The sequence below is a fragment of the Tamandua tetradactyla genome, chromosome 15 (assembly GCF_023851605.1).
Source record: "Tamandua tetradactyla isolate mTamTet1 chromosome 15, mTamTet1.pri, whole genome shotgun sequence".
NCBI classification, from domain to species: domain Eukaryota; kingdom Metazoa; phylum Chordata; class Mammalia; order Pilosa; family Myrmecophagidae; genus Tamandua; species Tamandua tetradactyla.
Window position 1 is genome coordinate 19,136,341 of NC_135341.1, and position 27,090 is coordinate 19,163,430.

Genomic DNA, 27,090 nt, shown 5'->3' on the forward strand with positions numbered 1-27,090 from the left:
GTTCTAGCCACACTGGCCTGTTTTCTGTCTCTTCAATGCTCCAAGGCTTTTCCTATCTCAGGGGCATTGCACTTCCTGGGCCTTCCCCTTGGAAAGCTCTTTCCCCAACTATTCTCTCAACTGACTCAATTTCATTTATTTTTCCCCTGAGAGGGGGCTGCTCTGATCACTTTATCTAAAGTAAGCCCTCAACTTTTCCATTTAATCTATTTGTATTAGTCAGTGTTCTCTAGAGAAACAAATAGAAGCACTCTGTAAATATGAGATTTATAAAAGTGTCTCATGAAACCATGATATGTGAGAGTCCAGAATCTGTAGAGTTTACCATGAGGCTAGCAACTCCAATGAAATTCCTTGATCACTTCAACAGGAAAGGCTGGCTGGCTGAACAAAAAAGTGAAAATTCTCTCTTCTTCCTTAAAAGTCTTCGACTGATTGGATTAAGATTGGGTTCTCTTGTGAAGGCACACTCTTAGCTGATCATAGATGTAATCAATCACAGATGCAATCATCTGACTGATGATTTAATAAACCAGGCCTCTGGTATATTAACCAGCAAGGAGATATCCTCGCAGAAAATGTTAGGCCAGTGCTTGCCTAACCAGACCAGTAGGCATTCATTACCTGGGCAAGTTGACGCTTGAACCCAACCATTACAGTCCACCCCTTGTCAGCTTGACTGCTATATACATCCCCTTAAACCATACTTGAACATAATAACAGACATGTGTTTCACCTAACAATGCTCAGCTGTCCTGTGTACAACCAGAAGCGCACTACATCTCTCTAGAATAGGGTGCAAGTCCTTAGGTGACATTCACTCTTGAACTTGATATCCTGTAACTTAAATACTATAACATGAACAATAACAACTTATATCATTAATAAGAGGAAAACAAAATATTTGCTTTATGTACAAATTCAAACGTACTTATATCAAAACACGGAGGAAATATCCAAACCATCACAGTGCTCCTTTCTGTAACTGGTCCCATGGTTCATATTTATCACTACCTTCTTCCACTACTCAATCCATGTTCCCTTTACCCTCAGAAGCACTTCAGCTGACTGGTTCTTTGCCTGGTGCGCTGAAGCAAACCTTCATTCCTGAAGTTTCTGGGTCATTGGTCCTGCCTGGACTGAATTGTTGCAGTTTTCCACTGACTTTAATCACAGAGCGTGATAGTACTAAGAGATGCACTAGAGGATCTTTTGTATTTCAGGAAAACTCTTCTTTACTTCTATTGTGTAATTGCAGTCCTATTTCCCCTTGATGGTCAAAATCAGTCACCCCCACCAGAACAGTAATCCCCTTCCTTGCCTGTTGATTTAGAGACATGAGTAGCCCAGTGTGACCAGGTGGCATTCTTAACTTCCAGTTCGATAGAATCATTGCTGTGTTTCCTGGAAGGAGTACTCCTCCATTTTGAAACTAAAACCTGTAGACCATCAGAACTTAAGGTTTCAGGGAGGGAAGCAAAAGTATTTCTAGTGGTAGTTTTAGCAGAAGCTTTGTGTGCAAGGAAGGCATACCCATATCCACAGTTTGTGCTTCTTCCAGTTCGAACTGGTCATTGCACATTTCATAATGTAAGCAGTTCAATGTAATCAACCTGCCACCAGGTACCAACCTGATCACCATGGGAATGGTGCCGTATCAGTGACCGAGTGTGGGTTTCTGTTCTGGCAGATTGGGTACTCAGTAGCGACTGTAGCTGTGTTGGCCTTAGTGATCAGAAGTCCATGTTGCTGAGCCCATGCTTAACCTCCACCTTTACCCCATGCCCACTTTGTTCATGAGCCCCTTGGGCAATGGCAGGAGTGGCTGGGAAAAGAGGATGGCTTGTATCCATAGTGGATTTTAATAATCCACTCGATTATTAAAATCTCCCTCTGCCAAAGTCACCCTCTGGTGCGCATTCATATGGGACACAAATATCTTCATGTTTTTTGCCCACTCTGAAAGGTATATCTGCATGCGTCTTCCCCAGACCTCTTTGTCACCAATTTTCCAATCATGCCCCTTCCAAGTCCCTGACCATCCAGTGAAACTATTAGCAACAGCCCGTGAGTCAGTATATAAACACACCTCTGGCCAGTTCTCCTTCCAAGCAAAATGAACAACCAGGTGCACTGTTCAAAGTTCTACCCACTGGGAGGATTTCCTCTCACCACTGTCCTTTAGGGACATCCCAGAAGGGGGCTGTTGTGCTGCAGCTGTCCACTTTCAGGTGGTCCCTGCATATCATGCAGAACCATCTGTAAATGAGGCCTGAGTTTTCTCTTCCTCAGTCAACTGACTGTAAGGAGTTCCCCAAGAGGCCATAATTCTAGACTGAGAAAGAAAAGGTAATATGGCAGGAGTAGGGGCCATGGGCATTTGGGCCACTTCCTCATGTAACTTACTTGTGCCTTCGTGACCTGTTAGATCCCTATCTCGTATATCCCATTTCCATTTTATGATGGAGTGCTGCTGTGCACACCCAACTGTATGGCTTGGTGGGGCAGGTAATACCCATTGATAGGCAACTCAGGTTTCATGATACCTTGGTGGTCCATGGCTAAATGTTCATTCTCTATTAAGGTCCAATAGCAGGCATAAAGCTGTTTCTCAAAAGGAGAGAAGTTACCAGAGAATGGTAAGGCTTTACTCCAAAATCCTAAGAACTTGTGTTGTGATTCTCATACAGGGGCCTGACAAAGGCTCCAGACAGCGTTATTTGCCACTGACACTTCCAGCACCATTGGATCTGCTTGATCATAGGTCCAAGTGGCAGAGCAGCTTGCACAGTAGCTTGGACCTGTTGCAAAGCCTCCTCTTGTTCTGGTCCTTACTTGAAACTAGAAACTTTTCTGGTACTCAGTAAATGGGCCAGAGTAGCACACCCAAATGAGGATTATGTTGTCACCAGAATCCAAAGAGGCCAGCTAGGCATTATGCCTCTCTTTTTGGTCATAGGAGGGGCCAGATACAACAGCTTATCCTTTACCTTAGAAGACATATTTTGACATGCCCCACACTACTGGACACCTAGAAATTTCGCTGGAAAACCCCTGTATTTTGTTGAATTTATCTCCCATCCCCTGACAGGCAATGCCTTAACAATAAGTCAAGAGTAGTTGCTGCTTCTTGCTCACTAGGTCCAATCAACATGATTTCATCAATATAATGAACCAGTGTGATGTCTTTTATGGGAAGGAGAAACAGTCAAGATCCCTGTGGACAAGATTATTATTTTAGGCTGGAAAGCTGATGTACCCCTGAGGTGGGACAGTGAAAGTATACTGCTTGCCTTGCCAGCTGAACACAAACTGTTTCTGGTGGTCCTTACTGACTGCTTTTGAGAGAAAAAGCATTTTCCAGATCAATAGCTATTTACCAGGTATCAGGTAATGTGTTGATTTGCTCAAGCAATGATACCACATCTGGTACAGCAGCTGCAATTGGAGTCACCACCTGGTTAAGTTTTATGATAATCCACTGTCATCCTTCAAGACCAATCTGTTTTCTACTCAAGCCAAATAGGAGAGTTGAATGGGGATGTGGTGAGAATCACCATCCTGCATCCTTCAGGTCCTCAAGAGTGACACTAATCTCTGCAATCCCCTCTGATTTCCTATTTGCTAGGTAGGGCCGGTTCTAGTGGCTTCTACCTGGCCTTTCCTACCACAATAGTCCTCATTCTATGAGTCAGGGAACCAGTGTGGGGTTTCTACCAGTTGCTGAGTATGTCAATTCCAATTTTTCATTCTGTAACTGGGGAAATAACCACAGTATAGGTTTATGGATCCACTGGACACACTGTGAGATTGACCTGACCTAAAATTCCTATCAATCAGCTGACCTACATAAGCCCCTACTCTGACTGGTGGACCAGTGTGACATTTTGGGTCTCCTGGAATTAGTGTTACTTCTGAACCAGTATCTAGTATAACACATGAAATATCTGAGCATTTCCTTTTCCCCAATGGACAATCACCTGGTAAAAGGCTATAGATCTCTTTGGAGAAGGCTGGAAGGAGGGTTTATAGTGTAAACAGGATCTTTCCCCAAGAGCATATGGCCTTCCCCTCAGTAAAGGGGCTCTGAGTCTGTAAACTGTCTTAAGTCTGGGAACTGATTAAGGGATGTGACTCTCTCTTTGTAATTCAAATTAGACTTCTGATCACTTGACCTAGAATTCTTCTCCTTATACAACTCAAATAAGAATTTAGTATACTGCCCATCTTTTTTGCTTCTAGATACCCCACGATATACTAGCCAACGTGGTAAGTCTCTGTGGGTCAGATTATTTTGACTGCTGCTTTGAGTCTGCTGTCCATTATGGTAGCCATGCCCATTCTTGTGTGTGGTGATTTTTGCCACGTGGCTTCTGCCAACTTGGAATCCAATCATCCCCATTGTTTTTATGGATTCCAGATCAATGACAGCAGTTCCCACAGTAATAGCTGCCCTACAGAGAAGCACACTACAGAGCTCTTCAGGGATGATGGAGTTAGTCTCACAAATCTATTCCTAAACATCCTGGTAAAAGGTGTGTCCTCTGGACATTCCTGGGGTGTATGAACAGGTCTTCCATGATAAATCCACCCTTACATTCTAATCTTTCTAAGCCTCTGGATCCCCTTATCTACACTGTATCAGGGCAGATCTGGCATTTCAACCTCAGGCAATGTTGGCCACCTTTTGATCCATGTTTCAGCCAGCCACCCAAACAAATTGTTAATGCCCTTTCTAACTCTTCGAGCTACAACACTGAATGCAGAGATTAGTGGGCCCACATCAATAAATTCTACTTAATCCAACTTTATATTTCTTCAATCATTATCTCACACCCTTAATATCCATTCCCAACATATTCCCATGATTTCTATCTATATCATTTGGAAAACTCAGGCTATTCTTTTGGAGTATAGTGTACCTTGTTATGGGTCACACTTTGTACCTCTCCTTTCAGAGTCTGTTGGGATTTTAGTCTAGTTATAGGTCTTGAAGAAAGAGTGGGGGGGGGGGGGGTCATGAAAAGTATTAGAAGTGTCTTTCAAGCTAATTACCTCAGGGCATTTTTTTGCAGTTCATTCTTCATTCGTTTGCAGGTGAAGCAGGATTAATCTCTTCAGGCAGAGGGTAAGGGCTGTTTCCCCAGGTTTAACAGGCACTGAAACGTTAATCTCTTTAGGTGGAGGTTGGATGGCAGACTCCTCAGGGCAGACTGGAGGCCGGGAAGCTGTTTCCTCAAGGCAGCCTAGAGGTCCCGAAGCTCTTTCCTCAGCTCAGGATGGAGGTTGGGTAGCTATCTCCTCAGGACAGGCTCCAGACTGGGTGGGCTGTTTCCTCAGGACGTGCTTGAGATGGGGTGGCTCTTTCCTCAGGACAGATCTTTACAAGTCAATCTAGCAGAGACTCAGAAGAATCCAGGGTTTCAATGTCCCCACTGTCATTATCAACCCATATGTTCCCATCCCAAGTTTCAGAATCCCATTCTTTTCCAATCAGAGCCCTTACTTTAAGAGCAGACATCCTGCAAATCAGCTTCACACCTGGCTCATCTCTACCACTTCCCCTTAAGGTAGGTGCCCCAGCCCACTGTAAGACTAAGAAGTTCACTTTTTCTGGTGCTATGCCCTACTTAACTCTGAATAACTCTGGGTTTCGTATAATTGGCCGATTAGTGTGGCCAACAACTTGCAAACTTATAAATAGTTTTTGGTACCTCAAGAGCAGCTCTGATTCAGCCACTGCTCATCTGACAGTCACAAACCACTCTGCCTTCCTAGCTCATTTTGTTGCTCCTTTATTTTTTGTTACCAACATGTTGAGTTTTTCTATTCCATTAAAATCAGCAAAATAAAATCTCATTACAGTTTTACTTATTTTCAACGTTTACTGGAACCAAAGGAGCAAACAACTAATAGAAGCACACTCCTTGATTTTGGATGTCTGCATTCTCTCTTCTTAATTCCTAAGACCTTCCTTTTGTTAGTCATTACATTTTATAACATTAAATTAGCATGGAACAATCCAGAATATATTGCCACATTAGTCAACATCGACATAGTTTATTCCAGAACCCCAGTAATTTAAAATCATTCTAACATCAGCAGTCTTTAAAATATACCATATGTCTTGTGTTTGATTTATGTATAGAAAGTTTGTACATCTGCACTTTTCAGGCTAGTACCAGCTACTATTAATCTTTTGCAAAAGCATATAAATATATTTGCTCCTGCCATATATTAGTTATTTGAAACAGGGCTGAAGTTTAATTATCCCTCCTAGTGGTGGTGGTATAATGAGAATGTTTGATGAAGGAACAAAGACAGCAGCTAGGTTAAATGAGAAAGTAAATAGCCACTTCCATGATTCTTTTTAATGAATCTCATTTCTGTCATAACTCCAAGTGAGGAAATTGATAAACTCATTAAGTCCACTCCATCCATGAGTCTCAGGAATTCAGATCTCTAGGATGAAGTTTTCTATGTTTTAGACAACAGACTTCTACTTTGGGCAGAACTGGCAGTGCATGTAGCATTTATTTTAATTGTTTTTTTTTTTAAGTTTTTATTGATAAATCTTCACACATATACATTCCATACATGGTGTACAATCAGTAGCTCACAGTATCATCACAAAGCTGTATATTTATCACCATGATCATTTTTAAGAACATTTGTATCACTCTAGAAAAAGAAATAAAAAGAAAAGACTCGTATTATGGTTACCCCTCCTTCTCAGTGACCACTAGTATTTCCATCACCCAATTTATTCTAACCCTTATCCCCCCATTATTTACTTTTTATCCATATTTTTTTACTCATCTGTTCATACCCTGGATAAAAGGAGCATCAGACACAAGGTTTTCACAATCACACAGTCACATTGTAAAAGTTATACCATTATACAATCTTCTTCAAGAATCAAGTCTATTGGGACACAGCTCAGCAATTTCAGGTAATTCCCTCTAGCCACTCCAATACACTCCAATACACCATAAACTAAAAAGGGATATCTATGTAATGTATAACAGTAACCTCCAGGATAACCTCTTGACTGTTTGAAATCTCTTAGCCATGAAACTTTATTTTGTCTTATTTCTCTCTTCCCCATTTTGGTCAAGAAGTCTTTCTCAGACCCATGATGCTGAGACCCAGCTTATCCTGGGAGTCCTGTCCCTCATTGCTAAGGAGATTTACACCCCTGGGAGTCATATCCCATGTAGGGGGAAGGGTTTAGAGAGAGAGGCCACATCTGAGCAATGAAAGAGGTTCTCTGGGCATGGCTCTTAGGCATAATTTTAAGTAGGCTTAGCCTATCCTTTGCAGAATATGTTTCATAAGGGCAAACCTCAAGATTGAGGGCTCGGCCTGTTGACTTGGTTGTCCCCTACTGCTTGCAGGAATATCAGAAATTCTCCAAATTGGGAAGTTGAATCTTTCCTCCTTTCTCCCCAGCCCCACAAGGGGACTTTGGAAACACTTCTTTATTCTCTGCCCAAATTACTCTGGGATATATTAGGACATCACACTAACCTGGGCAAACCAAACCAATTAAGTTTCATGCCCTAGTCAATATTCCATGTACTTATGGTGTTCAACTAAACTGACTATACAAGTTAAATTAAGTAATGCACTACCCAAAATATGAATGTTGCACCAAATAAACATCTCTCCCTTTTGGTCTCACACAGAAAGTTGGAGTTTTAAAATATGGACAATGTCATCCTTTACCCTGTATTCTGCTCTACCTTAGACCTATCCAGATCAGCTTCCTTCATATCTCTGCTCAAGGTTTGATCCCTTTTTGAACTTTTTGAACAGTTCCTGGGGTACTGCTAACTTTCAAAGCTTCAGAGCTCTAACTCTGAGTCTCAGGTGTCACATAAATAGCCAACGTTTCTGGAAACAGCCAGGTTATATACAAACAGTCAGTATCTCAGAATTTAGAGATAACAGTTACACCTCCTGAATATATGTGACTGCTGTAAGAGTTTACAATCCAGGACCCTTTACAGTAGGCCTCAACCTAATAACCCATGGTCTTGGACTTCGGTTCACTGAGTTTTTAAATTATGGTTAATCCATATGAGTGAGGCATGATAATATTTGTCTTTATGTTCCTGACATTTCGAAACACATAGTCCTTAAGGCTCAAACACCTAGTTGCATGCCTCACAACTTCCTTCTTGTGGCCACTCAGTAGACCATTGTATGTTTACACCATAGTTCCCCCTTCCATCCTCAGCCCTTGTACCCTTAGGCTGCGGCCAGACACACCAATGTGCAAATGTGCATTCCTGTCCCTACACTCAGTTCCTCCAGGTATATACGGAGCAGTGGAGTTGCAGGATCATGTGGCAACCCCACCTCTAGCCTCCCATGGAACCACCACACTGCCCTCCAAGGGGCTGCACCTCTCAGCTTCCCTACCAACAGTGAATAGGTACATCTCTTTCTCCACATTTCTCTATCACTTGTTTCTCTCATTCATTTTTAAACAGTTTTATTCGCACATCATACAATCCGACATGCCTTCACCACCATAATCTACATGAAGACATTTCCTTTCCTTCCACAAAGAATCCATACCCTCCCCTTTGCCACCCCCCCAACAGTTAGTTTTGGCATAATGCCTTCGTTACATTCAGTGGAAACATGTTACAGTGTTACTGTTGACTATAGACCCTAGCTTACATTTATTTTACTTTTTCCTGTATACCATCCATTTTCAGCACCTTGCAATGTTGACTTTCATTTGTTCTCCCTCATGCAAAAACATTTTTTAATTTGTACATTTAATCACCATCATTGTCCACTCTAGACATTCCTAAGTTATACTGTCTCAGTCTTCATCCTCTATCTTTCCTTCTGGTTTCATAGAACCCCCAGCCCTTGTCCCTCTATTTTAATTCTTAATATCCCAAACTCATTTTTTTATATTTTTTCATATCTAAATCTGGTTCATTTCATCTTTATTATTTTTTAGTTGCTCTCTCTTTTCTTTACCCATCTCTAAAGCAAGCAGAGGTTGAAATAGCCTTGGACATTTCAGGGGACAGAACTGTTCCTGGGTCAGGCTTGGAAGTTGCTGGGAGTGCCTGTACCCAGGCATCTGGGGCCATCCCTGGTCTGTTTAGAAGCCTACCTTGTGCATATGTCTCTGCCATCACTCCCTGCTCCTAAAAGACAGCCTTCTTCCTGTGCCTAGCTTGCAGTATATCTACTGTGTATTTCCTCCTTCTCCCTCTGCTGTCCAGTTGAGAGAGTGCTTTTTATTTATTTTATTTTTACATGGCATTTGCATTCAGAAAGCTTTTCCCTTAACACTGATGTGTTAAGTCTAGAGACTTATTTGAGGTGTTTAAAAAAAATCAGTCTGCAAAGTGATTATTTAATAGACACTTTTTTTTTAATTTACAAAAGATATATCAATTGCCACATAAAGGTCTTTTTATTTTTTTAGAAGTTATTATTTATATGTAATATTACCTGTACTCTCTGGGTAAAATATTTGAAAATTCCGCCAAGTCACACCTATGAGTAGATGTGACACTCTTTAAGATATGACTTTGTGTTTAATTAGAATACTGTTTAAAGAAGTTTGTGTTTTTGAACTGTGAAAGTGAAGAGTATGTGTTTTCCCTTTGTAACACAAAGGAAGCTGAATCTGTTAGTGCCAGCAGCTGGCCTATAATTCAAAATCTGCCCTTCAACTGATGTGTAACTTAGAGCTTGTTATTACTACTCCAGTCTTGAGGCTGATTTCTTTATCAAAATCATGGATATTTTGAATTAAATAATCTATAGGGGCCCCTTTATGCCAAAAATAATCTCACTATTGTATAGAGGAGAGATCCCCAAGATTTTGGAGCCAGATTGATGCAAGTCTGAGTCCTGGCTACTTCTTTTACTTATTGTGTGACCTTCAGCAAGTCAGTTACCTTCTCTGAGCTTAGTTTACCCTCTGAAAACATTGGAAATAATAATGCTACCTTGCGTGTGCATTTTTCCAAATGTCAATTAATTAGGGCAACATTATGCCAGTTTTTAAAATCAGGGCTTTTTAGTGCTGCCAAACTTCAGAAGCAACTGAGTGGGGAAGGCTTTTTATTTAAAAGCAAAAGGACCCCACAGAAAAAAAAAAAGTGGATTGTGATGATAAAAAAGTGTTTAAGTCCTCTAGCCTCCTATATTCTGGAGCAGCTAGAAGGAAAAATATAGAGGATCGTATGGCCATGACAAACTCTGGGATCTGTCCTGTAACTACTTTTTGAAGAGTGCTTTGGAAACTGTTGCTTTTTTTATTTCTTTGCTTTGTATATATGTTATACTATAAAATAAAAAAAGTTTTTTTTTTTTTAAAAGAGCCCACAGAGCTCTACCCCAGACCTACAAAATCTTACTCTCAATGGTTAACGTCCAGGCATCTGTTTTCTTCAGGAACTCCACTGATAATTCCGAGGGACAGCCAGAATCACCACCATTTTTAGGCTCCTGCTCCACAGTTCCTTCTAGTTTTGATTCTGTGGTTTATAACTTGGGGGGAAATAAGTTTTTAAATCTAAAAATCATTTCAGGGCAGGCCACAGTGGCTCAGTGGCAGACTTCTTGCCTGCCATGCCAGAGACCCAGGTTCGATTCCCGGTGCCTGCCCATGCAAAAATAAAATAAAAATCATTTCAGTTGGGAATAACATTCTTCTTTATAAAGTCTAGTATATAAGCAGCAGATTTTTCAGTTTCACTAAGGTCCACTTCAGCTCCTCTATTTTATATTTATCTGCATCAGAGAAAGAGAATAGAAAGGAGGTCTTGATTTGGGGCATGCTCATTGATTAGTCTCCCTGTGGCTTTTTGGAGATCATCACAACAGTGTGGGAAGTTCTGCTTTGCTTTCCAGTTTGCACACACTGTACACAGGATGCTTAGGGTGTGTCACCAAGTAATCTCCTATTCATATTATAAATTAATGAAACATCAGCATCCATGGAGAGTAGCACTGTGTCCAGATTTCAGTTCCGTATCCCCGCCACCCCACGAGGAGCCCGCTTTGTCATAAGCTCTCAGTAAATACTAGCTGAATAAATGAAACATGATCCATAAGTCACAATAGAAATTAATCATATCGTTTTATAGTCACACTTCAAAACTCTAGAAGCATGATAGAGAGGTAAAATGAAATATGAAAATGATGGTGATGATAATGTTATGTAAACTGCTAGCATTTATTGAGTAATTATTTATGCATCAGGCATTTTACTGTAGCGCCAAGCAATATCCCCACATACACATGCACACTCGCATTTGCACAAACACACATGTAAAAATAAAATCCCACAACACCCCACGGTAGTAGTCTCTTTGGAAATACCACCAGTTTGCAATGTGATTCTGAGTGGGATCCTTTGAAATAAAGGCAGTAACTGCTGATTCTGTTGCTAGGCAGAAAAACAAAAAGAGAAAGATACATTCATGTTTTGTTGTTGAAACTCCTTAGATAAGTTTGATAAGTATGAAGTAAAGGTTTTGTTTAGGAAAGCATGTATAAAACTCCTCTTGCTTAAACCACCAGTATAAAAACAACTGACACTTGCATAATGTGCCAGTCATACTTCTAAACATTTTACCTATATAATTCTTAAGAATTAGAATTAGTTCTTGTCCCTCTTAGTCAAGTACGATATTAGTTTAGTTTGGAGGAAGAGGAAGGTGGGGCACAGAGAGGTTCAGCAATTTAACCAAAATCACACAGCTGGTTAGTGGCAAAGCTAGGATTTGAAACTAGGTATTATAGCTCCAGAGACTACTCTTAACTACTATTCTGCACAGTCTCTTGGCTTATAGACAAGAAACTGCATCCACCTCATAACTGTTGTGGATTGTATCTTATACATAAACGAATGAATTAAATCTTAAGTGCAGGGGCAAAATGCTGCCACTTAATTCTCATCAAGATTTACTGATACTTAGTTCGTTAAATTATCATTGATCCGGAAAGGAAAAACAATGTCTAATCTCATCATCTAAGCACATAATTCATGTTCACTCCTCTTTGTATGTGTGTGGTTTTAGAATTTTTCCTTCTGAAATAAAGCAAAAACATCATAATTAGAACCACAGTGAGCTGTACACCAGAGAGTTAAAGGCTCTCTTCTCTTTGCCCTCTGGTCTTGGACTCTGGAATGAGTTGCAAATTGCACCACTTAAGTGTTTGACTGTCAGAATGTTCCAAACTGAGCTGCAGGGTCTCCAACAGTGGAATTCAGGTGGCTTGCAGTGATATCCTAATAGCCATGGCATCATCTGCCTTTACATCAACAAATACTGTCAGCTCTAGCTTCAAAGTACATGCAGGATCAGACTGCATCCTATGGCCTCTGTCATTCAGCATCTGGCCCCTAGACATGTGGCGGCCACACAGCGGGTCTCACTGCGTCCTACAGTCCATTCTCCACTTGGTGGCTGGAGTTGATTTAAAGTGAATTGGATCAAGTCACTCCTTGCTTCAAAATGGCTTCCATCATACAGAGTAAACTCTTAGTTAGTCTTGTGTTGGCTCTAGTATGAGCTTTTCCCTATGTCTGCATTTTTCTTCCTCCATATAGCCCCATGGCGCTCTCACTCACTTCCTTCAGGCCTCTGCTAGAATGTCCCTTCATTAGACGCAATATGAAATAACATAGCATCCCCAACCATTATTTTCTACTCCTTTGCTCTTCCTTGTGGTATCTGTACTTATTGTGATCTACACATTAGCAGAGACCTGGTCTTGTCCACTGCTTATCCCCTTACTTAAAACAGTACTAGCACCTCGCAGGTGTTCAGCTTTCTAGATGTTGAATGAAAAAACTAACTAATAGCAGATTCATTGTTTTCAATAAGCGCTAATCCTGCAGGACACTTTCTGAGGTGAGCATTAACATTATAGCTGAGGAAGCAGAGGTAGTGGGAGATTGGTCCAAAGTCACACAGCTAAAAAGTGGCAGAGCCTGAAATCCAAAGCCAGGATTCTGCGTGCGGACTTGGGCTCTCTGGTCCAGGCTGCTCCAGATGAGAAGCGCCTACACTGCTGAGCATGGCACTTGGCCAAGATACAGGAGCATCAGTGAATCACGCATGTTTTCCAGTGTCCTGTCCAGTAGCCAGTAGCCTCGGGTGGCTTTAAATTTAAATTAACTAAAATTAAATAAAGTTTAAAATTCAGTTCTTTAGTCCCACAGAATACATTTCAAAGGCACAGTGGCCACCATACTGAACGGCAGTTATAGAACATTTCTGTCATCACAGAAGGTACATTTGGGCAGTGCTGCTATAGAGATTTTTATTCTTTTCCTGTTCAGAAAATAATATGCTTTATTTTACCTTTTCCCTTTTTTTTAACCTTTTAATAGAATAAAAATATGGAATTGTAGACAACTTCATGATTACAGTATTTCTTTTTATACAGACGATAATAGGTCCTATTTTTAAAATTCTTTCCATGTGTAGGCGCTGTTCTAAGTCTTTACATGTGTTAACTAGATGTTAAGGGGTCACAAAAAATTGGGACTCAGAGAGCTTAGAAGACTTGCGAAGTTTAAACTCACCCGTTGGTCTGCACTCTTATTCTGTGACAGTGTCGTAGAATTTCAGAGGGGAATTTCAGGCCTCTATCTAACTGGGAGGCATCTCATCCTTTACACTGGGCTGATGTTGCTTAAGGAGCTTAATTTAAATTATTCTATTAATGGAATATACTTTTAACCCAAAGAGGGAAAGAAACTGAAACACAAGAAAAACTCAACTTACATTCTTATACAAACTATGTATAATCTGCTACTTGAACTATCAGCAATTTACAGGGAAGATGTTGAGGTCAGACCTTGGTGCATTTTTTTCTTTCTCAAACTAACCAACTTCTGAGAAACAGTGCTCAGTTTTTCTAATAATATCGGAAATTGAGCCATCTTGCCAGATCCAGTGTGTTGCCCAGTATCTTCCTAGTTGATAAAAGTTGTTCAAGTTAAAATTAGCTAACGTCCTAGTACTTCCGGGGTGCTAAATAGGATGGTGTTCGCATTTGCTATTGAAGAGCCTTCTGGTCAATCACTTTTAAGTTGCTATTTTGATTATTGCCGTTGTTTGAAATTATCAAGGATTTTATAAGAGAATTCCTCATAGAATGTTAGGTCACATTTATATTTATGATATGTTACAGTAGGAGATATGATAACTATAAAAATGTCTCTCTATTTTGGTTCTGTCTTTCATTATATAGTACATATAAATTAGCCCTTACTGTCATTGTCTTAAGAAACTTTTTCTGTTTTAATGGTTTTGGTCTTACAGTATTTAAGCCTAAGCAGGCTTCATTATTTGTTCTAACCTTTATACGTATTTTAGACTTGATTGGAGGACTTGAGTTTTATTCCTAAATTTAATTCATAATGCAAAGTTGTTCTCAAAGTAGCTAGCTAAAATTTCTACTTTATTTCTGTAAAACAATGTTTCATCCTCCTTGAAGGTAGATGTAATGCACCAAGTTACTTGCTGTTGTGCATTATTTATTATAAATGTGTGTGTGATTTATAATTCTCATTAAGGAGTCGTGATAGCCCCTCCATGTTTCTGGAAGAGTGTAGGTCTTTCCAATTAGAATTCTGGGCATGTCTAGCAGGCTACAGAATTATCTCCCTGAGTTTCCACCTTTAGGGTTGAACTTGAATGTAAAGAAGATGCTTTGTTTTCCCGTTTTTGGGGGGAACACATTCATTCATTAACATCATGTGCCAGGCAGTGTGTAGGTGATAGAAGTAGAGAGGGATCCTGATCTCGTGAAGCTTTTATTCTAAGGGAAAGGTAGAAAGGGCAGAAATAAACATAAGAACACCAAAATATCAGCCAGAGAAAAGTGCCAGTAAGAAAATAAAAGGGGACGATGTGAGCAGACATGCTGTTGTCAAGGGGAGAGGACCGCTTTGGATTAGATGGCAAAACTTGAGTGACCCCAGGGAAGGGGGCTATAGTGTGAAGGGAGCAATATTCTAGGAAGAGCAAACAGTTGGTACAAAGAAAAACGAAGGGAGACTGTGGTGACTGAAGAATTGTGAGTGGTGATAGAGTTCAGAGACTGGGGACCAGGACCAGGGGTTAGAATTTCATTTCCAGAATCATGTCCATGTCCAAGCAGTGAAGAGACAAGATCTCATTTGTTAGACAATATCTCTGGCATATATGTAGAGAATGTATCTTAGGGGAACAGGAGTAGAAGGGGGAGACCTGTTAGGAACTTGCAGTGGTTCCAGCAAGGATGTTGGCAGTTGGGTCTGGGGTGTTTACAGTGGAGGTGGAGAGTAGTGATGGATTGGGGATGTATTGAGAAGCATCAGCAGAACTTGATAGGTTGACTGGAGATCAGGACTCAGCAAACTTTTTCTGTAAAGGGCCAGATAGTAAATATTTTCGTCTGTGTGAGCCATAAGGTTTCTGTCATCACCACCCCACTTGGACTTTTTAGCAGACACTACGTAGAAAACTCTGTGTGGTTGTGTCTATGAAATCTTTATTTGGCCCAGGGGTTGTAATTTGCTGACACCCTGCTAAAGAAGGAAAGGAAAAGGGAAGAACCAATGTTAATACCTGGGATTATGATCTTGGTGGTTGGGTAGACGCAGGGGCCATGCGCTAAGATTTGAGAACTAGGATAGGCGTGGGTGGGGCCTGGGCTATGGAATCAAGGGTACTTTCTCACCTGTTCATGGTGAAATACCCATTTAACATCCAGGTGGAGCAGAAATATAGGTAGATGACTGGGGTCTGGTGTTTGGTGATAAGTTGAGGTAGGAGATATGTATTTGTGGGTCATTATATATCAATCTGTATTTCACAAACTGTGGGCTATGACCCATTACTAGGGAGTGAAGTCAGTGTACTGGGTTATAACCAGTGTTCTTCTTGAAAGTGAAATAGAATAGAAAATGTCAGAGTGCATAACAACTGTAAAGATAAGGACTTAAAACGTATATTGTGATTATACATACACACTCCTATTTCAGTCACTTTCAAGTATACGGTTCACTGGTGTTAATTATATCCCCAATGCTGTACTGCCATCACCACCATCCATTACCAAAACTATTCCATCACCCCAAACAGAAATTGTGCCCGGTAAGCATTAATACCCCGTTACCCACCCCCAACCCCGGTAACCTGTAGTATACTTTGTCTCTGTGAATTTTCAAATTTTAGTATTTAATTTCAGTGAAATTTGTAATATCTGCCCTCTTGTGTCTGCTTTATAAGCACTTTTTCATGAAAACTTGCTTGTGTGTATGTGTATATATCCATCCATCCACATACACATATATTTAGATGTGTGTGTATACGTGTATCATAAAATATATCTTTTGTTGTAGACCATATTCACAAAAGTCTGTAAAATGCTGAGCAAGGTGGTGTTTAGAGCCACCAGGCTGCACGAGATTGCTTAGTGAAAAGCAGGAAAGAGAAGAGAAGGGGTCAGGACGGAGCCCTAGAGCCCATCACCATTCAGCCGAGGAGGAGGCGAAGGAGACCAAGATAAAACAGCCAGTACAGACAGAAAACTGGAGGATGTGCTATCAGAGAATGGAGAAGAAGGAAAGATTTTGAGGAGGTTGTAGCAGGACTGGGGGAGTCTTAGGAGGATAGAGGCGTTGTGTGTGGTACCCTCTAGGAGCGCAGGCTCACCGGGTGCTGAGAATGCAGTCTACCTGGAATGGATGTGAGCGAGTGGGATGTGGGTTTAGACAAGTTATTCAAGATGTGCTGCTGTGAAGTGGGACGAACTGGAGAGCAGTGTGGACTCAAAGGAGGAGTTTTTGTTTGGTTTTGAGTTTAAATCGGAAACATTGCTGCATTCTCCTGTGCTAATAGGATTGACTCAGAAGAGAAGGAGAAGCTAGTGATGCAGAGACAGAGAAGCATTGTTGCATGACTGAGGTCTTAAAGAAGGCGAGAGGAGATGGGATACAACATATGACAGGAGGATTCTGGCCTTGGAGGCAGTGTATATAAAATATACCGAAAATGGGACTGGATTTGATCATTTTTTCTCCTAAAAGTAAACTTTGGAAATTTCCATATATTTGAGGCCTCTTGTCAGTTGAATCAATTGAGGTTACACGGTAGTATTTTTATATTTATTTCTAAAAATGTGTATTTAAAATGTCAGAATCTGTGCAGTACGGATATGGATGAGAGGTGAATGAGGGAGGAAGAGTCGTGGCACAGGAGTCTCTTTTGAATGACAGGACGTGTTGTTGACATTTTGGGTCAGATGATTCTTTATAGTGGGCATTGCCTATACATTGTAGGATGTTTAGCAGCATCTCCACTCTCTACTCACATTCCACTTGCACCTTCCCCCCAATTGTGAAATCCTCAGCGTCTCCAGACATTGCCCATTGTCCACTGGCACCATAGGGTTGGGGCAAAATTCCCCCCCAGATGAGAACCTCAGGGCTAGAGCTAGGCTTAGAAGTATAGGAGTGAGTAATTCAGAGTTGCAAGTTGGTGGTCCATGGGCAGTAAGTAGCTGGCATGACCCACTCATGTATTTTTTAGTAGTCGCTTTAAAAATTATTTTTAAATTGGATGAATTTAGTTGAGTTCAACAATTCCAATTTGTCCCAGGCTACCATTTCATTTTATCTTACCTCTGGACTTGTGCACTGTTATGTATTACCTACCTGTGCCCCACAGGCAGCTGAGTTTGAGACCTCAGAACTGTATGTGTGAAGGCATTTAAGTTAGATAGCAATAAGATACATTGATGTGGCTAAAACACTCATATTTTACAAAAGTGTAATGATACCTTCAGACGTTATTGTCTGAACTCTGGAATGTATTGTCCTTTGCTTCTATATGAAAATTAATTGACTAGTTACCACATCCTTTGAATGGTGTCTCCCATGTCGAAGGTCTCTGCAGTGACCTTTTCCCTTCTCTTGTATTAGTTTTGAGAACTTATTCCATTGAGTTTATATTTTTTGCAAGTGGTAGCTTCCTACCTTCTATTCTAAGCATTTTTCAGTTTTGAACTGTTCAAAACTGTTATCTGAGGCAGAGTATTGACCCTGTCTATTATTTTTCTACCTTCCTTCAGTCCCTTCCAGTTAAATCACATATTCTCCACCACCATCTGGAGTTAAGTATTTGCCATAGTGCTTAGTGAGTCGTATTTGCATTGTCACCTGCAGATTTTTAAATGTTCATCAATTTATGCCTTGTAACCTCCTCTATTTGTAATCCTGCTCAGATATTAATCATGCCACCTATATGTGAATGTAATCCTTTCTGTTTGGAAATCTGGTTTGTGGGTTCTTACCATCTTTGAATATAACATTGGGTCCTTAGGAATATTGTGTTTCTACTGGCAACATGGAATACACCTTTTCATGCCAAGTTGTCGCCTGAGTTCCCTTCAAACTCCTTAGTACTGTTCCTTTTTATGTTTCTGATGTTCTCAACCTTTAAAATTCTTTTTCACCATATGCAATAAATCTTTTTCATTCAAAGAACTTCAGCACTGTACTGATGTCTCATTCAAGATGAGCAACATGTAAATAAACATTTAAAATGCAATGGATCACATTCTCCCCATTTTCCTGTGCTTAAATCTTTCCTTGAAATCTCATACAGTATATTATTTTTACTGTGAAAAATTTTAATACACCATTTTCATGATTTTAATATTTGAGGCAAAGTTGGTCAAAAGATCTTTTTGCACGGTATCATAAGGTAGCAATGACAGCTAGGGAGCTGTAACACCAGGCCAGTTAAAAGAACGCGTGATAGAAGGAATCCCTTTATTTCCCTGGTGTGCGCTGTCACCTCACCTTATTCGGTAACCTGAGTTTTTATTATGTTTGTATTTTGACATTTGTTATATTCGGGGACCCTGACATGATGAACTTATGTGAAAAAAACCTGCTTGAAAAAGTTTTCCTGCAGTTGTATAAACACTAATCCATTTTTTAAAAATCATCTAGAGATTGTTGGAATTACGTCTGTGCTCATTAGATATTTTCATTGTTTCTAAATTTAGGAATGACTTATGTTCTCTGTACTTGCCTATGTCATAGATACCACTCACCAAAGTGGCAGATGAATGCATTAAAAAAATACGAGCATTGCTGCCTATGAATTCATGGGATTCTGTGGTTATGTAGTTTGTATGCCCCTGTTAAGCCAACTGGGCAACTTTCACTTGACTACGATTAGAGGTGGAAGGGAAGTCTGCTTTTTGCTCAGTGTTTTTCAGTCTTGGCACTATTTTTATTATGGGCCAAATTGTTCTTTGCTTGGGGCAGAGGGTGAGGAGCTGTCCTCTGCTTTGCTGCAGCATTCCTGTCCTTTCTCTACATACTACATGTCTACAGCCATCCTCCCCTCCCCAGAAATTGTAACAGTGCAGATGTCTTCAGACAATGCCAAATGTCCACTGGGGAACGAAAATCGACCCTGATTGATAACCATTGCTTTCAGTCCTTTGTTCCTCATCTTATTTTTGCTTATTGGAAATGCTGTGTTCTATTTTTTTTAATGCATAAATGAAATCAGATTATGGATTATTTTCTGTCGAATTTGCATAGAAGAAATTTAATGTGAAAATTCCCTATTTCTTCTTAGTTGTTGCTTCTGCATTTTCTCAGCATCTATTGGTCAGACCCCTTCATGAAATTCTCTTTGTTCTAAGTTATTGGGGTAACCCAGAGAATGTTAAATCCAAAAACAAGAGAAAAACTGGGTGAACTCTGCATATCCACTGTGCAAGAAGCACCCCAAAATATCTATGACTGATTCCTTAGATATAAAAAGCAGTCTCAGGAACTTCATGTCAGCTTTTAAAAATTCATTTTCAATTAAATAAATTGCTTGCTTATATTAGGGTGTCCATCTGCTTTAACACCAAGCCTGATTAGGGACTCAGAAAACAGACAAAATCCAACAGGAGAGGAAGCAAAAAGGATCCTGGCACTTGATCTCTACAGTGAGAAACTTGAATATCTTCTTCACTTTAAATGCTTACTGGGTCAGCATGGATTTCATTTCCAATGTGAATTTCTGCTACTTTCTCTCCCCTGCCATAATAGCAGTGTACCTCCTTCAGGACAGTGAGCATCCTGTTGTGCATCTCATTCCCAGCTAAAATGTTTCATTAAGTGGCCACACAGTCCTTGGATTTTCTTTGCATCTTTAAATGTATTTGACCCGTAAAAGTTATTTCTTACTGAGATTTGTCCCAAGTGAGACAACATATGTGTTAGAGACAGGAGAGGTGGAAGCTGAATCCTGTACTCTGCCTTTAAGTAAGTCCAGTTGGCAAAAGAGTAATTGACTCACTGAAACCTGAACAAAGCATAAGCTTTGCCTGCCTCCCATAGCTATATGGAGCAGCAATTCATTGCAACTCGACAGTCAAGGAAACAGCTTTCTTTCCTCTGTAATTCACAAAATCACTGAGACCCATTCAGATATTGTTTCAGCAAGAGGATTTTGAAGACATTTAATATCTCCATGGGAGCTAAATGGGGCTACTCATCATATGTCCTTTGATCTTTGGAAAAACCTGACCCTTCTGTAAATGGCTCTTCAGGTCTGACTTCCAGACACTTTGAATAATGCAGTGATGCAGAGCTCAGAAGTGGGGTTGCCTAGCCATTGTCAACGATGACCTGTGCTTCCTAAAGCTAATATGATTTCCAAAATCTAAGCTATCAGAGTAGAGTTTGATATGGTGCCAGGGGTGACCCCATTGCAATTAAGCAGTTCAGTAATAAAGATAATTGAAATGGCCAAATGATAATCACCCTTACAGAGCAAGCTGGAAGTTTCCACTCCTTTTCTGAAAGAGTACATTGTGACAAGAAAGCATTTGTCACACCAGTGAGGCTGTTATAACTGCTCAAGAGATTCATGAATTTGCCTGAAGAAAATTACCAGAAATACTCTTTTTCATCAAGGGTTTGTTTGCTTTTTTGTGGGGAAGGGTGAGGTATTTGGGACCGTTTATTCAGTGTTGTAATAAAAGTTGCTTTTATAAGGCAAGACACGAAGGTGTCTTTAACTGAAATGTGATTTAGACTCTCCAGGAGTCCCTGATAATACATCCATTTGCTAGGGCTGAGAATTGTCAGGGTTTTCAGTTTTCTTCTGAGCTTTCCGTTAGTTCTGCGACCAGACCCCAGCCCTGTGATGGGAAGTGGAGACACAAGGTGGCATAGCAGAACCTGGTTCTCAATACGGAGGGAGGCAGCTGCGAATTGAGCTGGCAGCTCACCAGTAAATCACGGAGCAGATCCAGGATCCAGAGCTGTTAAATAATCACTGCAAAGATGATGGTGATAGAAAGAAAGGCCAAGCAGCCCTTCCCCTTTGCCTCATCAGCTCTTCCTGCAGCCCTCAAGATACAGACTCCCTCCGTAGGCGCTACACATTGATGCATTCACTTAAAGCACATTCATTGAATTGTGAGTTAGAGGTAGGGACAGGCTAGTAAGGTGGACCAGGCCCCTGAAATAGAGACAACAAACAAGTAAGCAAATGAGGTAATTTAGAGAATGATAGGGGCCATGAAAAACAGAGAAACTGGGTACTATGAATAAAATGTGTCTGAGATGGGTCCCTTCAGTTCTGCTGGTCAGGGATGGCATGACTGAAGAAGTGACATTTAAGGGGAGTTTTCTGAGTGGCAGGAAGGAGCCAGCCACTCATAGATGTGCAGTTGCCGTGTTCCAGACAGAGGGAACAACCCACGGAAAATGCTTGGAAGAAGGAAAGAGAGTAGTCTGGGACTGGAGGGTGCCAGCCTGGCTGGAGTGTATGGACCAGGGGAAAAGTAATAGAAGATGAAGGTAAACAGGCAGGGACAGATCAAGGAGGACCTTGTGAGATGCAGGAGAGTTTGGATTTCATTGCAACTGTATTGGGAGGCCCAGGGGTGTTTAGTCAGAAGACAATGTAATATGATTTATACTGTACAAAGATGTCTCTGGTCTCCCTGCAGATAATGGATGAAGATAAAAGCAAGGAGACCAGTTTTTAGGTTCTTGGGGCAGTGGAGATGGGCAGATATAGATGGATTCAGGATACATTTCAAGAGACAGATAAAGTGAGAGAAATAAAGAAACCTCAAGAAGGGTCCTAGTTGCAGGAGTTTGATATCTGTTCTGTAAGGATAAGATTAAGGGTACTCAGGCTGGTTCAGTGGTAGAATGCTTTCCTGCCACGCAGGAGACCTGGGTTTGATTCCCAGACCATGCACCAAAAGAAAAGAAATCAAGTTAAGGATACTCTTCTGGTTCTGTTTCTTTGTCCTGCGCCTAACTTACATTGCTTAAAAAAAAAAAGTCAGAATAAGAACTGATCTAAAAGTCAGTAATCCTGAAGAAAAGGGGTCCTGGCATGCATTTTTTTACTTAGAAACTTCTTGGCACCAATTACAGGAGTAGGTTTCCCTTTGGGGCCAGTAACCTTAAAATAAGGAGTGGGGTTGGAAGAGTCCATATGTCCTATTTTTTCAAACCCGAAAGAGAAATCATTTTCAGTTTGTCTTTTTTTTCTTGCAAGCTACTTTGAGCTATTGTTTCACATATGCATATATACACACACACCAATAAAGCCTATGCAGTTAGAAATCAAAACTGAAACTCTGAAAGAACTGCCAGGCTATAAGGAGTCTCTCCTATCCCAGGGGGCCTGTGTGACTGTTGATGAGAAAGATGGGTAACAGGGCCAACCCTTAAGCATTTGTACAGAGAGCAGTTCAGACTTGAAATACAGGTGGTAGAAGAATCAAGCTGTTAAACCTGGCAGTGAAGGCATCTTCCTCAGAGGTAGAGGCATTTATAGACTGAAGCAGGACCCTCCGCCTACACACCAAAATAGCAAATGTTTCACCCACGCAGAAGGAACCTTGTAAGAAACTGGCTTAATTCCACCCTTTAAAAGTGGATCTTGGGTGGACTATTCCCTGGCCTCCTGGTATATCATGCCAAATTAGTGTCTTTTTTAAGTTGACAGTTCCTACCCCCAGCAGCCCTGCCTCCCGCTCTCACTCTGGAGAGAAGACACTGTAACTCACTCTACTCGGACTCATTCCATCTTTTCCCTACCTCCAGTAAAAAAAAAATCTTGTTATCAGGTAGTATCAGAATACATTTGCAGCTTAGAAAATTTCCTTACCCATTTTTTGAAACTCTCCTTCATAGGGCTTGGTAGCCAGCCAACCTGTTAGTTGCGTAGCTTTAAGGACTTGCTTCATTACCACCAAGTCAGAGACTCTTCTTATGTTTTTAGCATGTGTAGCCTTGATTGGACACTGATTTGGGAACTGTGACCTGGAGTAAAATATCAGGGACATGTTTTAGAAATTGACAATGCATATTTACTATCTGTAGAAAGGAAACTCTTTTCCTAAAATTACATCGTAATTATTGGTCTGAGATCCCTGGACCCACTGACCTTTAAGTTGTTGATGGTGGACCTCTAGTACTCCATGAAGCTGTATGCAAACTTTTCTGACCGCTTTTTTTGTATATTTGAACAATTGTAGTTTTCATTATTCATAGTGGGCTTTGATCCAAAATAAATTAAACATCTTTGAGTGAAACTGTACCGTTTATTGTTGAAAAGCACAGTTTTGGTATCCAAACAAGCCTCCTCTCAGTTCCTCACCTGACTGTGTAACTTTGGCCATCTTATCTAACTGATTCCTCAATTTTGTCATCTGTAAGATAGGGATAGTATTAGTATGTAACTCAGAGAACAGTTATGAGAAGCAAATGTGCATCAATGGCAAGATCTAATTATTTATTTTTGCATTCAGCCCTTGCTTTTGAAGGCCTATTGTTGTTAAGGGAAGCCAAGTCTTCCACCTTGTAAAGTAAACTTACAAGTTGTTGATAGTAACAGGACTGTCCAACTCATTTCAGTGGCACCTTTTCTGAAGTGAACATGTATTTTTCAGGAATTGGATGAGGACCATCATCCATCTTACCCAGATCTTGGAGCAGCCCGAGGAATTGATGGCTTGGAGTCTTTCCTCATCTTGTGCCCTTCCAAGGCTTATGACTTTGACGCGAAAGGCTCTGTAAACCATTAGCAATCTCCTGCCTTGCAAGCCATCTATTCCTGCTCAGGACCTAAACTGAGGAATCAGTTAGATAAGATGGCCAAAGTTACACAGTCAGGTGAGGAACTGAGAGGAGGCTTGTTTGGATACCAAAACTGTGCTTTTCAACAATAAACGGTACAGTTTCACTCAAAGATGTTTAATTTATTTTGGATCAAAGCCCACTATGAATAATGAAAACTACAATTGTTCAAATATACAAAAAAAGCGGTCAGAAAAGTTTGCATACAGCTTCATGGAGTACTAGAGGTCCACCATCAACAACTTAAAGGTCAGTGGGTCCAGGGTACTAGGTAATTGAAGCAAACTTCTCCATCTGTAAAACCCTGTACAATTATATTCTTAGTCTTCTTAACAAAATACCAGCTGACACAGCATTGGGAGCTACTTGTTCCCAAGCGTCTAAAATCCAAGCATCCCTCTAAATTACATGCCACAGTATTTCATAATGACCATTATTGGGTCCTCAAAGGAAAGAATGCCTTCATCTTTGTGGAGATACTAGGTCTGTTGCTCCTGCTCTTGGCAGCTCGTATTATATTTGCATCGAAAGACTACAAAGCAGAGTTGGTGATGGTATTTGGCCAGAGGAAAAAGGAAAAAAATCAAAGATGTCCAAAGTAGGACCATTTTTTTATCTTGTTTTATGGATTCCATTTTATGGTAGATAGTGTTTGTAAGGTCTTTCAATGAAAATGTACTCTGATTTAAACATGGCCTTGAGTTTATGCTAGCACAGTGATTTAGCTTAAAAAAAAAAAGCCTTAAAAAAATCATCATCACTGTTTAATCAAGCATCAGTCATTGCAGGTTGTTTCCAGCTCCTCAACCCCATGATTAAAGGCTGGGTGTCCTTCAGCGTTCAACTCATCCCCTCTGCCCTCTTCTTCATATCATATTAGATTTCTTTACTTCCTGCTCCCAAGAGCAGTAGTGCTTCCTTCTCTCATGGCACTTAGCACTGAACACACTGAATTATAACTGTTGCTTTGCTTCTTTCTCTTTCAAAACAGACTATGAACGCCTCCAGAACAGGGGTCATATCTTATTTATCCTTATTTCCTCAGGAATGCTTTGCTAGACATAAGGCAGAGCACGAATGAATTGCCACGGAATGGGATCCTTCTCGTGAGTTCCGTCTCTGCTCAAATAGTTTCCCGGAGAAAGACTTGCTAGACTACCTGATACAAAACAACTGTGCATCCCAGGCCCGCTGTTCCATTATCCTGTTTCATTTTTATCACCATCATTACCACTCTCTGAAATTGTTTTGTTGTTGTTGTCTTTTATGTGTTTCCCCCAAAGAATGTAGGCACAATGAAAGCAGGCATTGCCTTATTTCATGCCAGCTCCTGGCCTGCAGTAGACCCCTTCAGCACAATGTGGTTTAATAAGTGAGTGAATTTTCCCTCGTTTCCTTCCTGCCCTCAGTGGAACAAGTTAGGGCAGCTGTGCCTTCTTTTTTCTGTTCTTTGGACTGTTCTTGGTATATTATTGGTAAGAAGAGGGCAATTTAAATTTATTTCATGGTTTACATATTATGTATTAAACAAAACAAGCAAAAAATCTACTTGGCAAGGAATGATGCAGATGGCTTTTTTTTCTTCAGAGGGTTACTGCCATGAATGTTAATTGTTCAGACCCATTGGTATACCAAAGCAGCCTGTCAATTCTGCCTTCCTGGGGAAATCACAGATTAGTATCATTTCTTCTTTCCTACAGTTCTCCACATCTCTGTGGAGATTATTAAAAGAGGCTATATCTTAGATTATTTAAAGAGGCTAAAAATGGGAAACAATACAAATTTCTGAAAAGGAATGAGCAAATAATTATATCAATAAGATGGAAAATTATGAAGCTATTAAAACTGAGTATACTACGATACTGCTGCTGAGGAATATTTAGTGATGTGGGAAAGTGATAATGTTATAATACATGAAAAGCAGGCCAAGAACTGCATATGTTTTTGTCTCAGCATCATACTGCTCTGTTAACCAAAAGTAAAAAAAAAAAAAAAAAAACATTACCTACCAGTATCATTATTTTTTTCATGCAGCAGCAGTTTTGCTGATACATATTAGTGTACTAGTGTGTTCTTTAATGACATTTCTCTCCCCATAATTTTTTTTATTTGCACATATTCTTTATCTCTCTCTAGCAAAGAAGAGGGAGAAGCAAGCAATGAACCTTTCCTTTTCTGATCTTCTGCTTAATTCTTCTTATTGACCCCTCTCTGTATTTGCAGATAGTATTTTTTTTTTTTTGTATGCTGTGTGGTGGGGGTCACATTTCATTCTTTTTCCATGTGGTATCTTATTGTTGTAGTACCATTCATGGAATTTTTTTGGGGGGTGGGGGGGAAAGTGCATGGCCCAGGAATCGAACCTAGGTCTCCCGCATGGCAAGTGAGAATTCCACCACTGAGCAACACTTGCACGCCCTGCAGATAGTATTTTATATGCTGCTCTGATACAGGAAAAAACTCTGCTGAAGTGAATGTCATCCTAGGAATTCCTTCTAACACCATGCCAGTGTGCTCAGATACGGATGATTTAATCTAGAGACCATAAGCCCCAATAGATGGGCTTCTTCGAGTCTCTTTTCAAGACTTCCTAAAATTATATGCAAAACTGTGTGCTTCTAGACAGTTTTGCTAGAGAGAGGCTATAACAGCTTTTTACCCCATTTTCAGTCAAGACCATGGCCCAGTAATTTAGCAGCACAGACACTGCAGTAGTACTGGTAGTCATCGAGCCAAGAAATAGCTAGAACAAGCTCCAGTTGTTGTTTCATTGAGCAGTACTCTAAGGCCAATATGTAAATATTGGTTGCAATGTTTAATAATGCTTAGCTATTTATGATTATAACTGCAGTATATGTAAATCTAGACAATATGAAAAATATTGACTAAAAGACTATGAAACAATATTTTAATATATT

The 27,090-nt window shown here is 40.3% G+C and overlaps 1 protein-coding gene across 7 annotated transcripts in view; it reads left to right on the forward strand.

The window, feature by feature from the left end:
* The window catches only part of MAGI1 (membrane associated guanylate kinase, WW and PDZ domain containing 1), a 708,398-nt gene that overhangs the window by 633,142 nt on the left and 48,166 nt on the right, over nucleotides 1–27,090 (forward strand). The gene's annotated exons all lie outside the window — the stretch shown is intronic.